General features: G+C 44.3%; 1 pseudogene; it reads left to right on the top strand.

Moving 5' to 3' along the window:
* The first annotated feature begins 2,828 nt into the window (after positions 1 to 2,828).
* The window catches only part of LOC109702978 (protein LSM14 homolog A-like), a 30,301-nt pseudogene continuing 18,593 nt past the window's right edge, over positions 2,829 to 14,536 (top strand).

The raw sequence follows: 14,536 nt of genomic DNA on the forward strand, positions 1-14,536 counted from the left end.
GCCTCCATTGTCCCTCTTCACCCACAGCAGTCTGGCTGCTGCTGGCTGTAAGCTTGGCAGGACCAACGATCACCTGTGCATCACCCAACTGGTGACCTTCATATCCACAATTCTCAGTGCCATGATTCTCCAGCACTTCTGGCTCCATGCTGCCAAACTGAAGGCCGGAGCCAAGTGAAGCCACTGCTTGGCCACCCATAGAAAGAATGGCTCCTAGAACCAGTTGGTGTATGCCACATGCCAGGTGCCAGGCTAGGGGCTCTATGTGGAATGGCCACAGCTTTTCCAGGGCCCATCAGCAGCCTGGAAAACTTGTCCACACAAAAACTTGTACATGCATATTCATAGCAACACTATCCACAAGAGGCCAAAAAGTAGAAACAACTGAAATATTCATCAAGAGATGAATAAATAAAAATGTGGTCTATCCTTATAAAGGAATATTATTCAGCCATAACAAGGAGTGGAGTACTGCGCCATACTGTAGTGTAAATAAAATTTTCATATGCTCATTTTTTTATTTTATTGCATTCTGCTCTTTTAAAAACATTATTAGCATATAAAAGTTGTACGGAGGGGTTTCATTGTGACATTTCCATATCTGCTTGCAATGTACGTTGGTTAGATTCATCCCTCCTACATTCTTAAAGCAATTTCAACACCTTTCCTTGTTCTATTTCCATACAGATATGTGAAGTCCATATTGGCCCTCTCCGCTCACCCCCCCCATCAGCACCCACCAGCAAACAGGACACCTGTTTCACATTCCCGTCCTTCGTTGTTAAGTGTATATTATTTGTTCATAGGGGTTTCCCTGTGGTAGTTCACACATGCATAGGCGGTACTTTAATCACATTAGCCCCCCCTCTATTACTGTCTCTTTCCCATTCCCCCAGCCCCTATTATTTAACTGCTTTCAGTCTGTGTTGTTATGCCATCTCCACACAGAGATGCGACCTCTTTCGGTATTACTCACTCTCTCTGGATGAATCTTGAAATGTTATTGAAATGAAAGAAGCCAGAGACAAATGGCCTTCTATTGTATGATTCCATTCTATGAACTGTCCAGAATAAGCACATCCATTGGGATGGAAAGCAGATTAGTCATTGCGAGGACATGAGAAGAGGAGAAAGGGTTCCCTGTGCTTTGTGAGCGATGGAAGTGTTCTAAAGGTAGAGTGTGACACTGCCACCACTGTGTAAAACAGCTCCTCAAAAAATTAATCATGGAACCATCGCTTGACCCAGAAGACTTGAAAGCAGTGTCTCAGAGAGAAAGTTGTACAGCCATGTTGACAGCAGCATCAGTCACAACAGCCAAGATGCAGGCTCGATCCAAGCACGGCATGTCCACACAATGGCTTATTACTCAACCTGAAAAAGGGAGGAAACTCAGACACATGTCACAACATGGATGAATTCTGAGGACATGATGCTCAGCGGAATGAAGTGAGCCAGGCACAAAGAGATGAACACTGTCTGATTCCACTCGTAGAGGTGTCCAGAATAGTCAGTCATAGCAGGGGCTGGGGAGCGGGAGGGAGGAATTGGGGTCAGTGTTTAATGCACACAGGCTTTCAGTCTTGCATGATGAACAAGTTCTGGAGATGGATGGAGGTGACAGTTGCACAACAGTGTGAATGTGTTTAATATTCTTGAAAATGATAAAGATGATGGATTTTGTTATATGTATGTTATCACAACGTAGCCAGTGTCAAAAGCAAATGGTTTCTTGTCCTATAAGTGCTAAAAAGCAAAGCCCCGACCTTCTGGCTGGAGCTGAGGGCTGAATGAAGGTGACTCTCAGAACTCCTAATAAGCTCTCTTTCTTGGAGTCACTGAGGAGTAGTCGGTGCAACTCAGGGCACAGACTCAATACCACCAAGTGTCTTTCTCTGCCTGTCTTTCAGCTAAGTGCTCTTTCAGGTTCCCCCTGCAGGCAGACCTTCCTGACACCTCTGGCCTTGAAACCCCTGCTCTGTAGCCCCCTTTCTGGGCCACACCAGGCAGCCATAGCTGCCTGAAATTTTGCAGGCTTTGGCTGTGCTTCACCTGGAACTTTCTACTCGAGCCATCACCATAACATCCAGGGCAGCCATGTTGTTCGGAAGCCCTTTGTGAAGGTGAAGTGCTACCTAAGTGGGGGTCTGAGTGGGGGAAGCCTGCAGCCCTGCTTGAGCTCTGGAGCTGGCTTTGCATTTGCCTTGCCTACTCTATGTGACATTACAGTAATGACGGAGCTCAGTGTGGTCTCAGCAATGGCCAGGGCCAGACATGAAGCAGCCCCAAGATCCTAGGAATGAGAGCAGAGGTGGCAGGGGCAGGAAGACATGGGAAAAGGCGGTGATTTCCAGGCCGTCCCCATCCCTGCACAGCTGGGTGCTAATTGATGATTAGGGCTAACAGAAGATCAAGTCCTGATTTAGCCCAAAGCAGATTACTGCCCTAGAAAGTCCCCAGGCACCTGTGAGGGCACGTGGGCTCCCTAGCTCTAGTGAAAGCTCATTGGGGGGTCCCACACTCTTGCAAAAAGGTGGATGAAAGAGAGGGGTCCCTGGAGAGAGAGTTGAGGAACAAGGAGGTGGGGTGAAATGTGGGTGGAGAGGAGCAAGAGGGGCAGTGGGGACAGAGAAAAAGCTGGGTTGTCAGTGCCCTCTGCTCTGCCCTACTCCAGTGACTCCCACCCTTGCTGCCAGCTGGATCCCTGGCCAGGCTGGAAGAGTAGATGTCACACTTGTCTCCAATCCGACTACTCCAGACTCCACAAGAGAGCGAGCTTATTAGGAGTTCTGGGGTCTGCCTGTCACCTTCATTCAGCTCTCAGCTCCATGAGCTTTGTCATTGACAGCCAGTGGCTGATACAGGTAGTCAAGGAAGCACTTGGCTATTTGCCTTTGACATTTTCAACACTGTGGCAAAATATACACAACATAATTTGCCTTCTTCACCATTTTAAGCACATTGACATTGTTGTGTGGTCACCACCGCCCATCTCCAGAACGTTTTTCATCATGCAACTCTGAAGCTTGGCACCCATTAATCAGCAACTCCTTCCTTCTCCTCCACTCAGCCCCTAGCAACCATCACTCTACTTTGTACAAATATGGCTACACTAGGGACTTCTAGAAATGGAATCCAACAGTATTTGTCCTTTCATGCCTGGGTTTTTTCACTGAGCATCATATCTTAGAGAACATCCATGCTTTTCACTTCATATTTGGAATAAGTTTATATCCACTGAATTTTAATTTTTATGTGGTTAAGTTTGACTAGGTGTCTTTTCTTTTTTGGTTTCTGGCTTCCCTATCTTGTTTGAAAAGGCCCCTCCACCCTGTGTTCCTCAGACATCCGTAAACATGTACCCTATGAAAAGATGAGGGTTGGACCACTTCACCATCTCTGTGACTGTCCCACTGTGTCCTACCTACATGGCTCACCTCAGAACTGACAACTGTTGGATTTCTTTCAACCCTTCAGCTGTCGGGTTCCCAAACCTGCTGATGTTTCCTCTTCGGTCACACAAGTGCAGCCTGTCTGCTGCGGGCCTCCTAAGACCCTGGACTTCTGGCTGCTGCCACATCCACACTCTGTGACTCTGAGCAAGGTGGTCACCACCTGTAGGGTGCCATGTCCTCATCAGGAAGACAGAGATGACAAGTACTTCCAGAAAGGCTTAGATGAGATCATCCTTTCGTACAGAAAATTCAGTCAACAACTCATTCAACACGTACTTACTGGGGACCTATTGGAGCACTGATCTAGGTCCCCAGGGTACATTTGGAAACCCATGGAAAATGGAGGTCCTTTCTCTCTTGCAGCGGCAGCTTCCATTCTAGTGGGGGAGACACACAGGAACACCACAAATTAAATAAGTGCGGATAAGCAGGGTGGAGATCAGGACAAGGAAAGAGGACATGGAGGTTGGGGTGCCATGGCGGGAAGGGGATGAATGCCCATTTTTGTAGGGCATGGGGGTGGGCCTCTAAAAAAGGGAGCAGACACTTAAAGAAGGGACAGAGGGGGCACAGAGCCATACAGAGATTGAATAAGGAGTCCCAGGAAAGGGACCAGAAGTGCAAAGGATGATGCCTGGCCTTTCAAGGAACAGCAAGGGGACCAGCGTGGTTGGAGCACACTGGGGGAGTGAGTGGGAGGAGGAAAGGCTGCAGGGGATGCAGGCTCAATCGTGTTCACCTTAGGACCGTATTTAGCACGTGTGTTTTCCCTTTGAATGAAATAGGGAGCATTGTATGATCTTGCAAGATCCCCTTTGAAATTATTTTCATGAAATTATTTTATGCTGATTGTACATTTCCGTACATACATATGGCATATTTGATCACATTCACCCCTCTATCACTTTCGTATCCGCACTCTACCCTTTAAAAACAACGTCAATGGATTTTATCATTCACTTTTCATACATGCATGAAGGATTTCAATCATGTTTGTCCCTCACCCTCTCCCGTTGCCTTCGCCTACCTGTTGGTTCCCAACCCCAAAACAGTTCCCCCCATTTTACACTCACGTCACTACTTTTTTTTAGGCCTAGATTCAGCATATGAGATGACAGGCAATATTTGTCTTTCTCAGTCTGACTTGTTGGCCAAACATCATGATTTCCACTTCCATCCATTTTCCTGCAAACAACATAATTTCTTCTTTATGGCTAAAAATACTTACTCCTACTTACTCTTTTTTTGAAGTGGCGCATTACATGTTTAATTTCCACCAGTTATTAGTTATACTATCCGTATTTTCTATGGCCAGTGTATTCTGGGGTTTTTTTTTTTTGTCATCATTGAACTCTGTAGTATAATTTTACATCATATATTATTAAAGTTTATGACTATAAGAAATTCTTGAAACTACTTCTATACATGCCACATTTTCTTTATCCACTCATCAGTTGCGGAGCACCTTGGCTGGTCCTACAGCTTGGCTATCGGGACTTGCGCTGCTATAGACGGGGTGTGCAGGTGTCTCTGCTGTATGCTGACTTACACTCCTTCAGGCATATGCCCAGGAAGGTGCAGCAGGATCATATGGTGAGGGAGAACGACAGACCTAGGCACTTTGCTTGCTGGTCTCAGCGCTTATAGACCTTGTCTGCAGTTCACTCCCTTGTGTGGGAGGCTGTGGAAGTCACGTGATTCGAGGGTCTGGGTGGGAGAACATCAGACCCGACTGGCTACCAAAACTCCTTGAGCTGCTCTGCGGGGCCGCGCCGGACCGTCCCTCCCCACAGGCCCCTCCCGGCCAGTGTGCCATGGTGTCCCCCAGACTCCCTGAGGATGATCGCTCCTTTACTTTCAAGCCCCAGATAGCTCAGCCTCAAACAGGAGGCCTTCTGTCAGGATGGCACCTTGCTATATGGCTGTCAGGGACGAAGGCAGCAACAGAATGTCTTTCCTCATCGGGGCTGGGGCTGGCCTTCCACGCCAGGGAAGCCGCTGTCTTCCCAGGTCCCCCACACGGAGTTAAGGCCTGCAGCTCGAACTGCCAGTCTGTCCAAAAGGCCGTCTGCCTTTCCTTCTGGTCCACCCCCAAGCTGCTTTTCTCTGTTGCCTCTGTTTCTCTGTGGTTTTCTCTTGCCCTGCCACTTCTTTCACGATTCCTGACGCTTCCCTCTTTCTCCCTTCAGCCTCTCCTTTGTTAACTGACTCTTCTCATTCACAGAGACAAAATGGTGGGCACTTCTAATCTGACATCTTGCCCTGAGCTCTCAAAATGCACTCCTCTGATCTTGTTAGATAACGACAAACTGCCTCTGCTCACTGTTCTGAGAGTTTCAGGAGCCAGGCAGAAGCTGGAAGTTTAGGTTGGTGACTGCTGTAGCAGTCCACAAGACAATGAGAATTCTTTCTCACCAGGGAGAGGAATGCGGGCTGCCAAGTGGGGCAGCCTGTGGACAGCTCCTGGAGGTAGAGCCAATGATATTTCCTGGTGGCTTAGGTGGAACCATTAGAGGAAAGGAGGAGTCAAGATCAACTCCAAGGTTTGGGGCTTACAGGCAGGCACAGTTGCACGCCCCTGTAGTCCCAACTACTGGAGACTGAATCAGGAGGCTCGAGTGAACTCAGGAGTTTGAGGACAGCCTGGGAAACAGAACAAGATCCTGTCTCAAAACAACAAACAACAAAAGTTTTGGGCCTGTGGAAATGGAGGATGCAGAAGTCAAGGTCATAGGCAGTGCAGGTTTGGCTGGTGTAGGGAGGGTGCGAGCAACAAGGAATGCAGACAACAATCAATGGGAAAATTTGGGTGAAATGGCTAAAGTCTTTAAAAAACGCAACTGAATAAAATGGGCTTGAGAAGAAATACAAAAAAAAAAAAAAACTGAAGAAGAGTTCTGCATCTATCGAAGGTATTGAACCTATTATTTCAAACCTGGCCCCAGAGAAAATGTCTGTGTTCTGTTTCTGATTCACACCAAAGTTTGAATTGACTTTGAGCCTTTTAAGAATCATCTTCACCAGTAATTCTCAGACCTCTTTGGGTCATCCCCAGGGGTCTTTACCCCAAATGGATCAACAAATAATAGCTGGGAAGTTTTCCTACAAGTCACGGAAATGTGAATGGGTGAAAACTTGTCACACCTCACCATACCCCAATTGTGCTTGCTTTGGCAGCCACATGGTGACCAGGTCTGAGAAGATGAAAACTTTCATTGGTTTAAAATATGAAAATTTCCTTCAGAAAGACCTGGTGGGCCCTTGTGCTTTGTTTTCTTCCTTCATTTCTTTTTCCTGTATTTTTTTTTCAGACAGGGTCTCACTATGCAGCCCAGGCTGGCCTGGAGCTCTCTACCCTCCTGCCTCAGCTTCCTGAGTTCTGGGATTACAGCTGGGCACCACCATGATCAGTTCCTTGTATTAACTGATTTTTCGCTTGCACAGTGAAATTTTTAAAAAGGTAAACGTTACCTTTGGAGATGATCTACTCCTTTGAATGGGAAGGGATCTATCAAGCCTCACATCTGAGAGAGAGCCTGACGAAACAGAAGTTGTCACAGAGGCCTCTGATAGGCGTGTATTAGTTACACTTTTCACCACTGTGACAAAAACTAGAGAGAACAACGCGTGTTTTTTTGTGTGTGTCAGTGGGCCCTGTGCTTGCTAAGAAAGTGCCCTAGCACTTGAGCTGCTTCCCCAGCCTTTTTGTTTTTGCTTTTGAGATAGGGTCTCGCTAATTTTTTGCCCAGGCTGGCCTCAAACTCATGATCCTCTAAGTAGCTCTAAGTAGCTGGGATTACAGAACAAGCCACCACCCTGGCCCCCCACGTATTTTTATAATTGGCCACAACTGTGAACAACCATACTCAAGAACAACGTAAAGGCTGTTGGGTCACCAAGCCCGTGGAAGTAACTTAGAGGTCGTAAAACATGTCAAAGCATTGCTGGTGAGTTTCTGATGCTGCCGCGACCTTTTGCTTTGAGGTTTCTTTTCCCTTTGTACCAATGAAGCGCCGGACTTTGGTTTGTTTTTGTCTTTGCTGTCCATCACTGAAGGCGTTCGGGTGTCCCAGCTTCCAGCCTTTAGCACAAGAACCTCTGGCCACCGCAGCCAGGATTTGCGGTTTCCTCGGCTCTCGGACGCCCTCTGCTGGCGGTCCGCGCATCCCGCGCCCGCAGCCGAGTGGCTGCGGTATTGGGTTAGCTCACATCTGTCTACAGGTGTCCCTACGCAGGGTCCGCCTGAGCAACTGGCTCCTGGTAGGTGTGTCCTGGGTACCATCCGGCTGCCTTGGCACACCTTGGTGGCTGGCAATCGTAGATTCTTCTGGTTTCTTCTGATAGGCCCCCCACCCGTCATCTGGAATTTACTGCTTGTGTGCTTCCTGGTTTCTTGAAAGTTGTAGATTGTGTGATTGTGTGTGGGGGGGGGGAAGTGTCACTCATTCTTCCTGTGTGTTTTATGCTTTTGGGAGAACTGGGGGCATTCGCGTTGCCGTTGCCTTTCTGAACCCAGAAATCTCATTTTTTTAAGAATAAAAAAATCGTGGTAAAATATGCATAACAAGGTTTACCATCTTAACCATTTTTAAGTGGACGTTATGGTGGTGATAGTACACTCAAGTTGCTTTCATTGTTTTTTTCTTCCTTGGTACTGGGGATCAAACCCAGAGCTTCTCGCTTGTGCCGTGCTCCCAGGTCTCACTAACTTTCCCGGAGCTGACCTTGAATTCAAGATCTTCCTTCTTCTGCCTCCAGAATAGCTGGGATTGCAACTGCAGCCACTGTTTTTGTATTAAGTTTATGGATCAAGCTGGACACCAGTGGCTCACACCTATAATCCTAGCTACTCAAGAGGCAGAGATCAGGAGGATTGCAGTTTGAGGCCGGCCCAGGCAAACAGTTCACATCAGACACTACTCAGCGCAAAAAAGGGCTGGCAAAGTGGCTCCAGTGTTAGAGCACCTGCTTAGCAACCGTGAGGCTCTGAGTTTAAATCCCAGTACCAGCTTAAAAAAAAAAAAAGATTATGGATTCAATTTGTGACCTGGTTAGTCTTTGTGTGTTTGTGTGTGGTGCTGGGACTTGAACTCAGGGCTTACACCTTGAGCCACTTGGCTAAACCCTTTTTTTGTGATAGGTATTTTTAAGATAGGGTCATGAACTATTTCCCCGGGGACTGGCTTCAAACCCTGATCCTCCTGATCTCTGCCTCCTGAGTAGCTAGGATTACAGGTGTGAGCCACTGTGCCCAGCAGGTTAATTGTTTATATAAATATAAATATATATATTTTTTTTTAACTCGCAGACACAGGAAATCAGACAAATTTTAATATATACAATGTACGTGCAATTAAAATGATCACAATTTCTAAATTCAACGCAGGATTCCCTTTCATTGCTTCCCACTGTTAGGTAAGAAATTTCTAACCATATGCAAGGAAATCCATTGGAATGCCTATCTATTTCCTGTAGATGGGTAGAAGTGTTTTTGTTGGATTTCTTTTAACTATTGTGTACATTTTCTTATCTGTTCTTATGTGCATTTCCTTTATCTGTGTCACTTTTTGTACACAGTGCAATGAGATTTTTTTGTTCCCATTGTTCTACAAATGCTTGTACAGACAGGTCAGAAAGCTTATCCCCACTGGTCCTGCTGCCATCGAGGTCTGGAGATGCCCCTTCTTCCTTGTCTGTCTGTAATACTGTGACTCTTTGGTGGTCAGGGCAATCTCCAGCCCTTTTCTTCCTCCTCTCAGGTTCAGTCCTTGTTCACTAAGGCTGAGTGTCTTGAATCTGGCTATTTGAGTTGTACCTTGACAAGTGACATTTCTGGTGAGATTTTAATCACAAATGCAATATATACATTCATGTTTTGACAGGCAAAAGAACCAACTGGGATTGACTGATGCAAATAACCACTTTTCAAAGGAAGAAGTCCAAATGGCAAAAAAAAAAAAAAAAAAAAAAACCCACATGAAGAAACACTCACCATTCCTGGCCATGAAGGAAATGCAAATCAAAACCATGTTAAGATTCCGCCTCACTCCTGGCAAAGATGTGGGGGAAAAGAAACCCTCATACACTGCTGGTGGGAATGTAAGCTAGTACAACCACTTTGGAAAACAGTATGGAGGCTTCTTAAAAAACTAAACTTAGGTCTGCCATATGATCCAGCAATCCCACTCCTAGGGACACACTGAAAGGAATGTAAAGGAAGATACAATAAAGACACTTGCACATTGATGTTTATTGCAGCACTGTTCACAATAAGCTATGGAAACAACCCAGATGTCCCACAACTGTTGAATGGATTAAGAAAATGTGGTGTTTATATACAATGGAATTTTATTCGGCCATAAAGATGAATGAAATTTTGTCGTTTGCAGGTAAGTGGATGGAACTGAAGGACATCATCTTAAGTGGAAGTTAGCCAGGTGCAGAAAGCTGAAGGCTGCATGTTTTCTCTCATATGTGGAATTAGACCCAATACAAATACAGCAATATTATGAAAAAAATGTTATGTTATGCTTAGGGGAGGTCACTAACGGGAGAGGGAAGGTAAAAGAAGGAAGTTAAGAGGGTGAATATGGTTGATGTACTCTCTATACAAGAATGAATATAAAGCCAGGTGCTGGTGGCTCATGTCTGTAATCCTAACTACTCAGGAGGATCGTGGTTTGAAGCCTGAGACCCTATCTCAAAAAAACCCATCAGAAAAAAAAAGGGGGGCCGGTTGAGTGGCTCAAGGTGTAGGCTCTGAGCTCAAACCCCAGTACCACAAAAAAAAATGAACATAGAATTTTTAAGCCCGTTGAAATTACCATAAGAAGGGGATTAAGGCAGAAAGGAGAAAAATAGAGTTCGTGTTATAATTCATATATACATGGAAATGTCACAATGAAACTCCCTGTATAGCTATCTTAAACAAATGAAAATGTCTTTTTTTTTCAAAAACAGAGAACAGGAAGGCAAAACAGATCCTGTCTAGGAGATGGTACCAGTGGGGGGGGGGAGGATGTAGGGAAAGGGTGAAGGAGGGAGAATATGGTAGAAATATTCTGTACACATGTATGAAAATGGGAAAATGAGACCTGTTGAAACTATTCCAGGAATGGAGGGGAGGGGGATAAAATATCAACTATGATATATTGTAGGAACTTTTGTAAATGTCACAGTGCACCCCCAGTTCAACAATAATAGGATAATAAAAAAGCAAAAAAAAAAAAAAAAGAACAAAAATAAAGTTAAAAAACTAAGCACTTTGCTCTGAAGCCAAGCAGCATTTTGCGAAAGGGTACTCCACAAAATTTGGCACCATGATGCTCACACATGAGCTGAGCCAACCTACATTGGTCAAGTTCCCCACAGATGTAAAACTCTACCTGAGATCAGTTATAAATCAATTATAAGTTGAATGAATAAAATCAACATTAATATGTTCACAACTCAAATTCCTCTATCAGAAGACAGCAGTGGTAGAGCACCTGCTTACCCTGCCAAGACCCTCAGTTGTATCCCTAGCACCGAACAAAACAAAACAGTTGTGGTTTTCTGAAGCTTAACCAATTTGTCTACATTAGGACACTTTATCCTGCGGCCTTAAATGTCACTGACCTGTCAAATGGAGGAAGAGCAAGAAGAGTTTTCATTGTAGACAACTGGAGATAGAATAATGCCAAAAATATTTCAGGGCAGGTAACAACAGCTGGCTCTCCTCATCAGTGTCACTTGTTCCCTGGACGTCCTCTGTAGTGATTTTTTATTTCATTAGTCTTGGGCCAGGAGGTTGTCTGCTTTGGGATGAGATTTGTCACAGGAATGTGAGCTTAGATCTTCCACAAGTTGAGTGTGCCAGGGTCTGCAAGCCCTTTCCAGGACCTTACCACACATTTCTACCCTTTGGTTTGGATCTCAAGTTAAGACTACATAACAAGACACCCTCTAACCTAATGGCTTAAAACAACAGCAATTTGTTATTTCTTATCAATTTGTGTGTTGACTGGGCTTTAAGAGGTATTGGTTGTGATTTCTCGTGTGATGTTATTCAGTTGGGAGGTTGGCAAAGGCTAGGACACCCAAGATGGCCTCATTCTCATGTGCAACAGTTGGTGCTGTTAGCTGGGCTGTATTCTTTCCGCATCATGTCTCACCCTTCAGGACCTCTTACTCCTTGTGGCCTTTCAAGCAGCAGAGTTGAAAATTCTTTCCACTGTGCTGCCTTCCAAGAAGGCAAGTATAGAAGCAGCAAAGCCTTAAGGCCTAGGCCATACTCAGTACAAGTCATAGGGCCAGCCCCGATTCAAGAGAATGGGAACTGGACTCACCTCTTGGAAAGAATGCCGTGTCATATTGCAAAGGGACATGAAGAATGAGATCAAGTGTGGAGGCCATTTTGGAAAGAGTCAATCCTATTGAGTGAGAGGTGCTCTGCCCATCCCCATGGCTAAAAGACAATTCACAGCACAGGAAAGTTATGGCACAGGTGGTACTGGGGTCTCTGATAGGGGAAAGTGTGGGTCCATGACAGTGTAGCACTGTCACTTCATAAGTGTACGTGTCCACATTCATAGCACTCTGTAAGTCCTGTGTGAATTCAGTGGCTTGGATGTGTACTAGGCCATTTGTTTCCTGTGACCTTGGGTCTATCTGTCCATTTTGTGTGTCAGTAAAGCTACGAAGTCACGAGATTTTAAACCTTGGTATACTGTACAGTCTTTCAGAAGGCAAAACAAGTCATTGTGCTGGTGCTCATGCTAATTTTTGCATAAAATATATTTTTATCCCAAGAAGTTACACAGTTACCAAAACATATTGCAATGGCTTTTCTTCAAGTGAAATTTGCATGACATCTTGAACTGTGCAATTCAGCGGCATTCAGTACACTTACAATGTCGTGTAATCATCACCTCCACCTAGTTCTAAAACATTTCATCATCCCAAACTGAAACTGTGTCCATAAGCAGCCCTTCCCCGCAACTCCTAATCTACTTCCTGCATCTATGGGCTTACCCTTCCTAGATTTTCATAATGAAAGGAATCATACAATATTGACTCTTTGTGCCTGGCTTCTTTCACTTATAACACAGTTTTTTGTGGTACTGAGGTTTGAACTCAGGGCTTTGTGCTTGCTAGCCAGGTGCTGTACTGCCCAAGTCACGCCTCCAGCCCTAGCATAGTTTTTTGAGATTCATTCAAATTCTAGCATGTTTCAGTACTTCATTCCTTTTTACCAAAACATATCTAGGACTGGAGGCATGGCTCAAGTGGTAGCGTGCTTTGAGACCCTGAGTTCATCCCCAGTACTGCAAAAGAAAAAAATCTAAATTAAGCGCATTTAAATAAACATATAGGGTAGCTTTATAATCCCACTGAGCCATTTTTAATGCCTGTGCAGCATTCTGATCACTGTTCTTAACACCCCCTTATCCCTGTGTACCACACAGTGTGTTACCCAAGTCAGGTGAAGAAGGAAAAACCTTGGTGCTCCCAAACACCAGAGATGATGGCATGAAGACCCTTGTCAGTGTTGTTATTAATTTTAGCACTGACCTTGGAGAAGGCTGGTATCAAAGGGATTTGCCACAGGAGACTGGTCAGTTGCTTAACATAAGAGTGCAGGTGCCAGGCACCCTAGAACAAGAAATGGCCTGTTTAACCAGCCACAATATTTTATAACAACCCACAAGAGAACGTAATCACCCCTCCCTTCCTTTCTTCCTTCTTTCCTTCCTTCCTTCCTGTAATTGCTAGGCAGGTGCTCTACCACTTGACATACCCCTGGCCCTTTTTACTTTTAGTTATTCATCAGATAGTGTCTTGAGCTTTCTGTATAGGGCCAGCCTCAAACTGTGATCCTCCTACCTATATCTCTTCCATAGCTGTGCTTACAGGCGTGAACCACACCTGACTTATTTGTTGAGATGGGTTCTCATTAACTTTTTGCCTGAGCTGCTCTCAAACCCCAAGATCCTCCCAATCTCTGCCTCCCAAGTAGCTGGGATTACAGGTGTGTGCCATCACACCCCTGGCCTGTCCCTGCCCAGTTTCTTATAATTGGCCACAGTTGTGAAATAACCAGGCCCAGGAGCAGTATAAAAGTACTTCTGTGACCAGAATTGGGAGGCTGTGAGTTACTGGTAGGGTAAGAAAAATATCTCTGGCTTTGGGATACAATACCTAGTGTTGAAAAGATATCACTTATTTAAAGACCCTCTGGACACTCAGGCCTCTCTATTATACAGAAGCCTTTAAAACATTTTTGACTTAATATACCTTTATGTGTATCTATGTAAAAATGAATTTGCATATAGAAACAGCAAAAGATGTCCAGATGGTGCTGTTATTTAAGTCTTTAAGACTTCAGGTTTTAGCAAAAGATTTTAAATTGGGCATAGCTGAAGATAGTGTTTATACTACAGTGATTTTCTAAATTTCACTTGAGTGTTATGAGGATTCATATAAGTGAAAAGTAACTGTGTACTTTTGCGTCTCTGTCTTTAAGAGCTCTCATTCTTTGCAGATTGTCCAGGTAAAGATTTACTCACTAATTACCCCAGTTTATTATTCACCCAAGTCTCAAAGTCAAAATCATAGTAGGTTGACATTGAAGAACAATATGACCACACAGTTCAATGATATCTGACAGAGGAATATTATACTTTAAAACTTTACTCACTTTACAAAGTAGAATAACTTCGTGGGGCAACATAAATTACGGACATTGTTGGATATTTAAAATAATGGATTTTAAAAGAAAGACATTAACTATTATAACTCAGGTTAGTTCAACCCACATGTTTATATTTCCATAGCTTTAGCTATTTTGTGTAAGAAATGATTTTAAGAAATTGTAGCACACATGATCATAAGTATCATAAGTATAGGAAGTCTCATTTAATACAGATTCTTGTGAGAAATTAATAACAAATACATCTGAACTCTTGCACAAATCAAACTACATTGCACTACATTTCATACTGTGATGTAATTGGGGATAAGACAGAGTACTATCTTTGAAGTGAAAATAAGGGAATTTAACTTATGCAAGGGTTTTGCTTACAAATAAATATTGAAGGGTT

This window comes from Castor canadensis, chromosome X, assembly GCF_047511655.1.
Source record: "Castor canadensis chromosome X, mCasCan1.hap1v2, whole genome shotgun sequence".
NCBI lineage: Eukaryota > Metazoa > Chordata > Mammalia > Rodentia > Castoridae > Castor > Castor canadensis.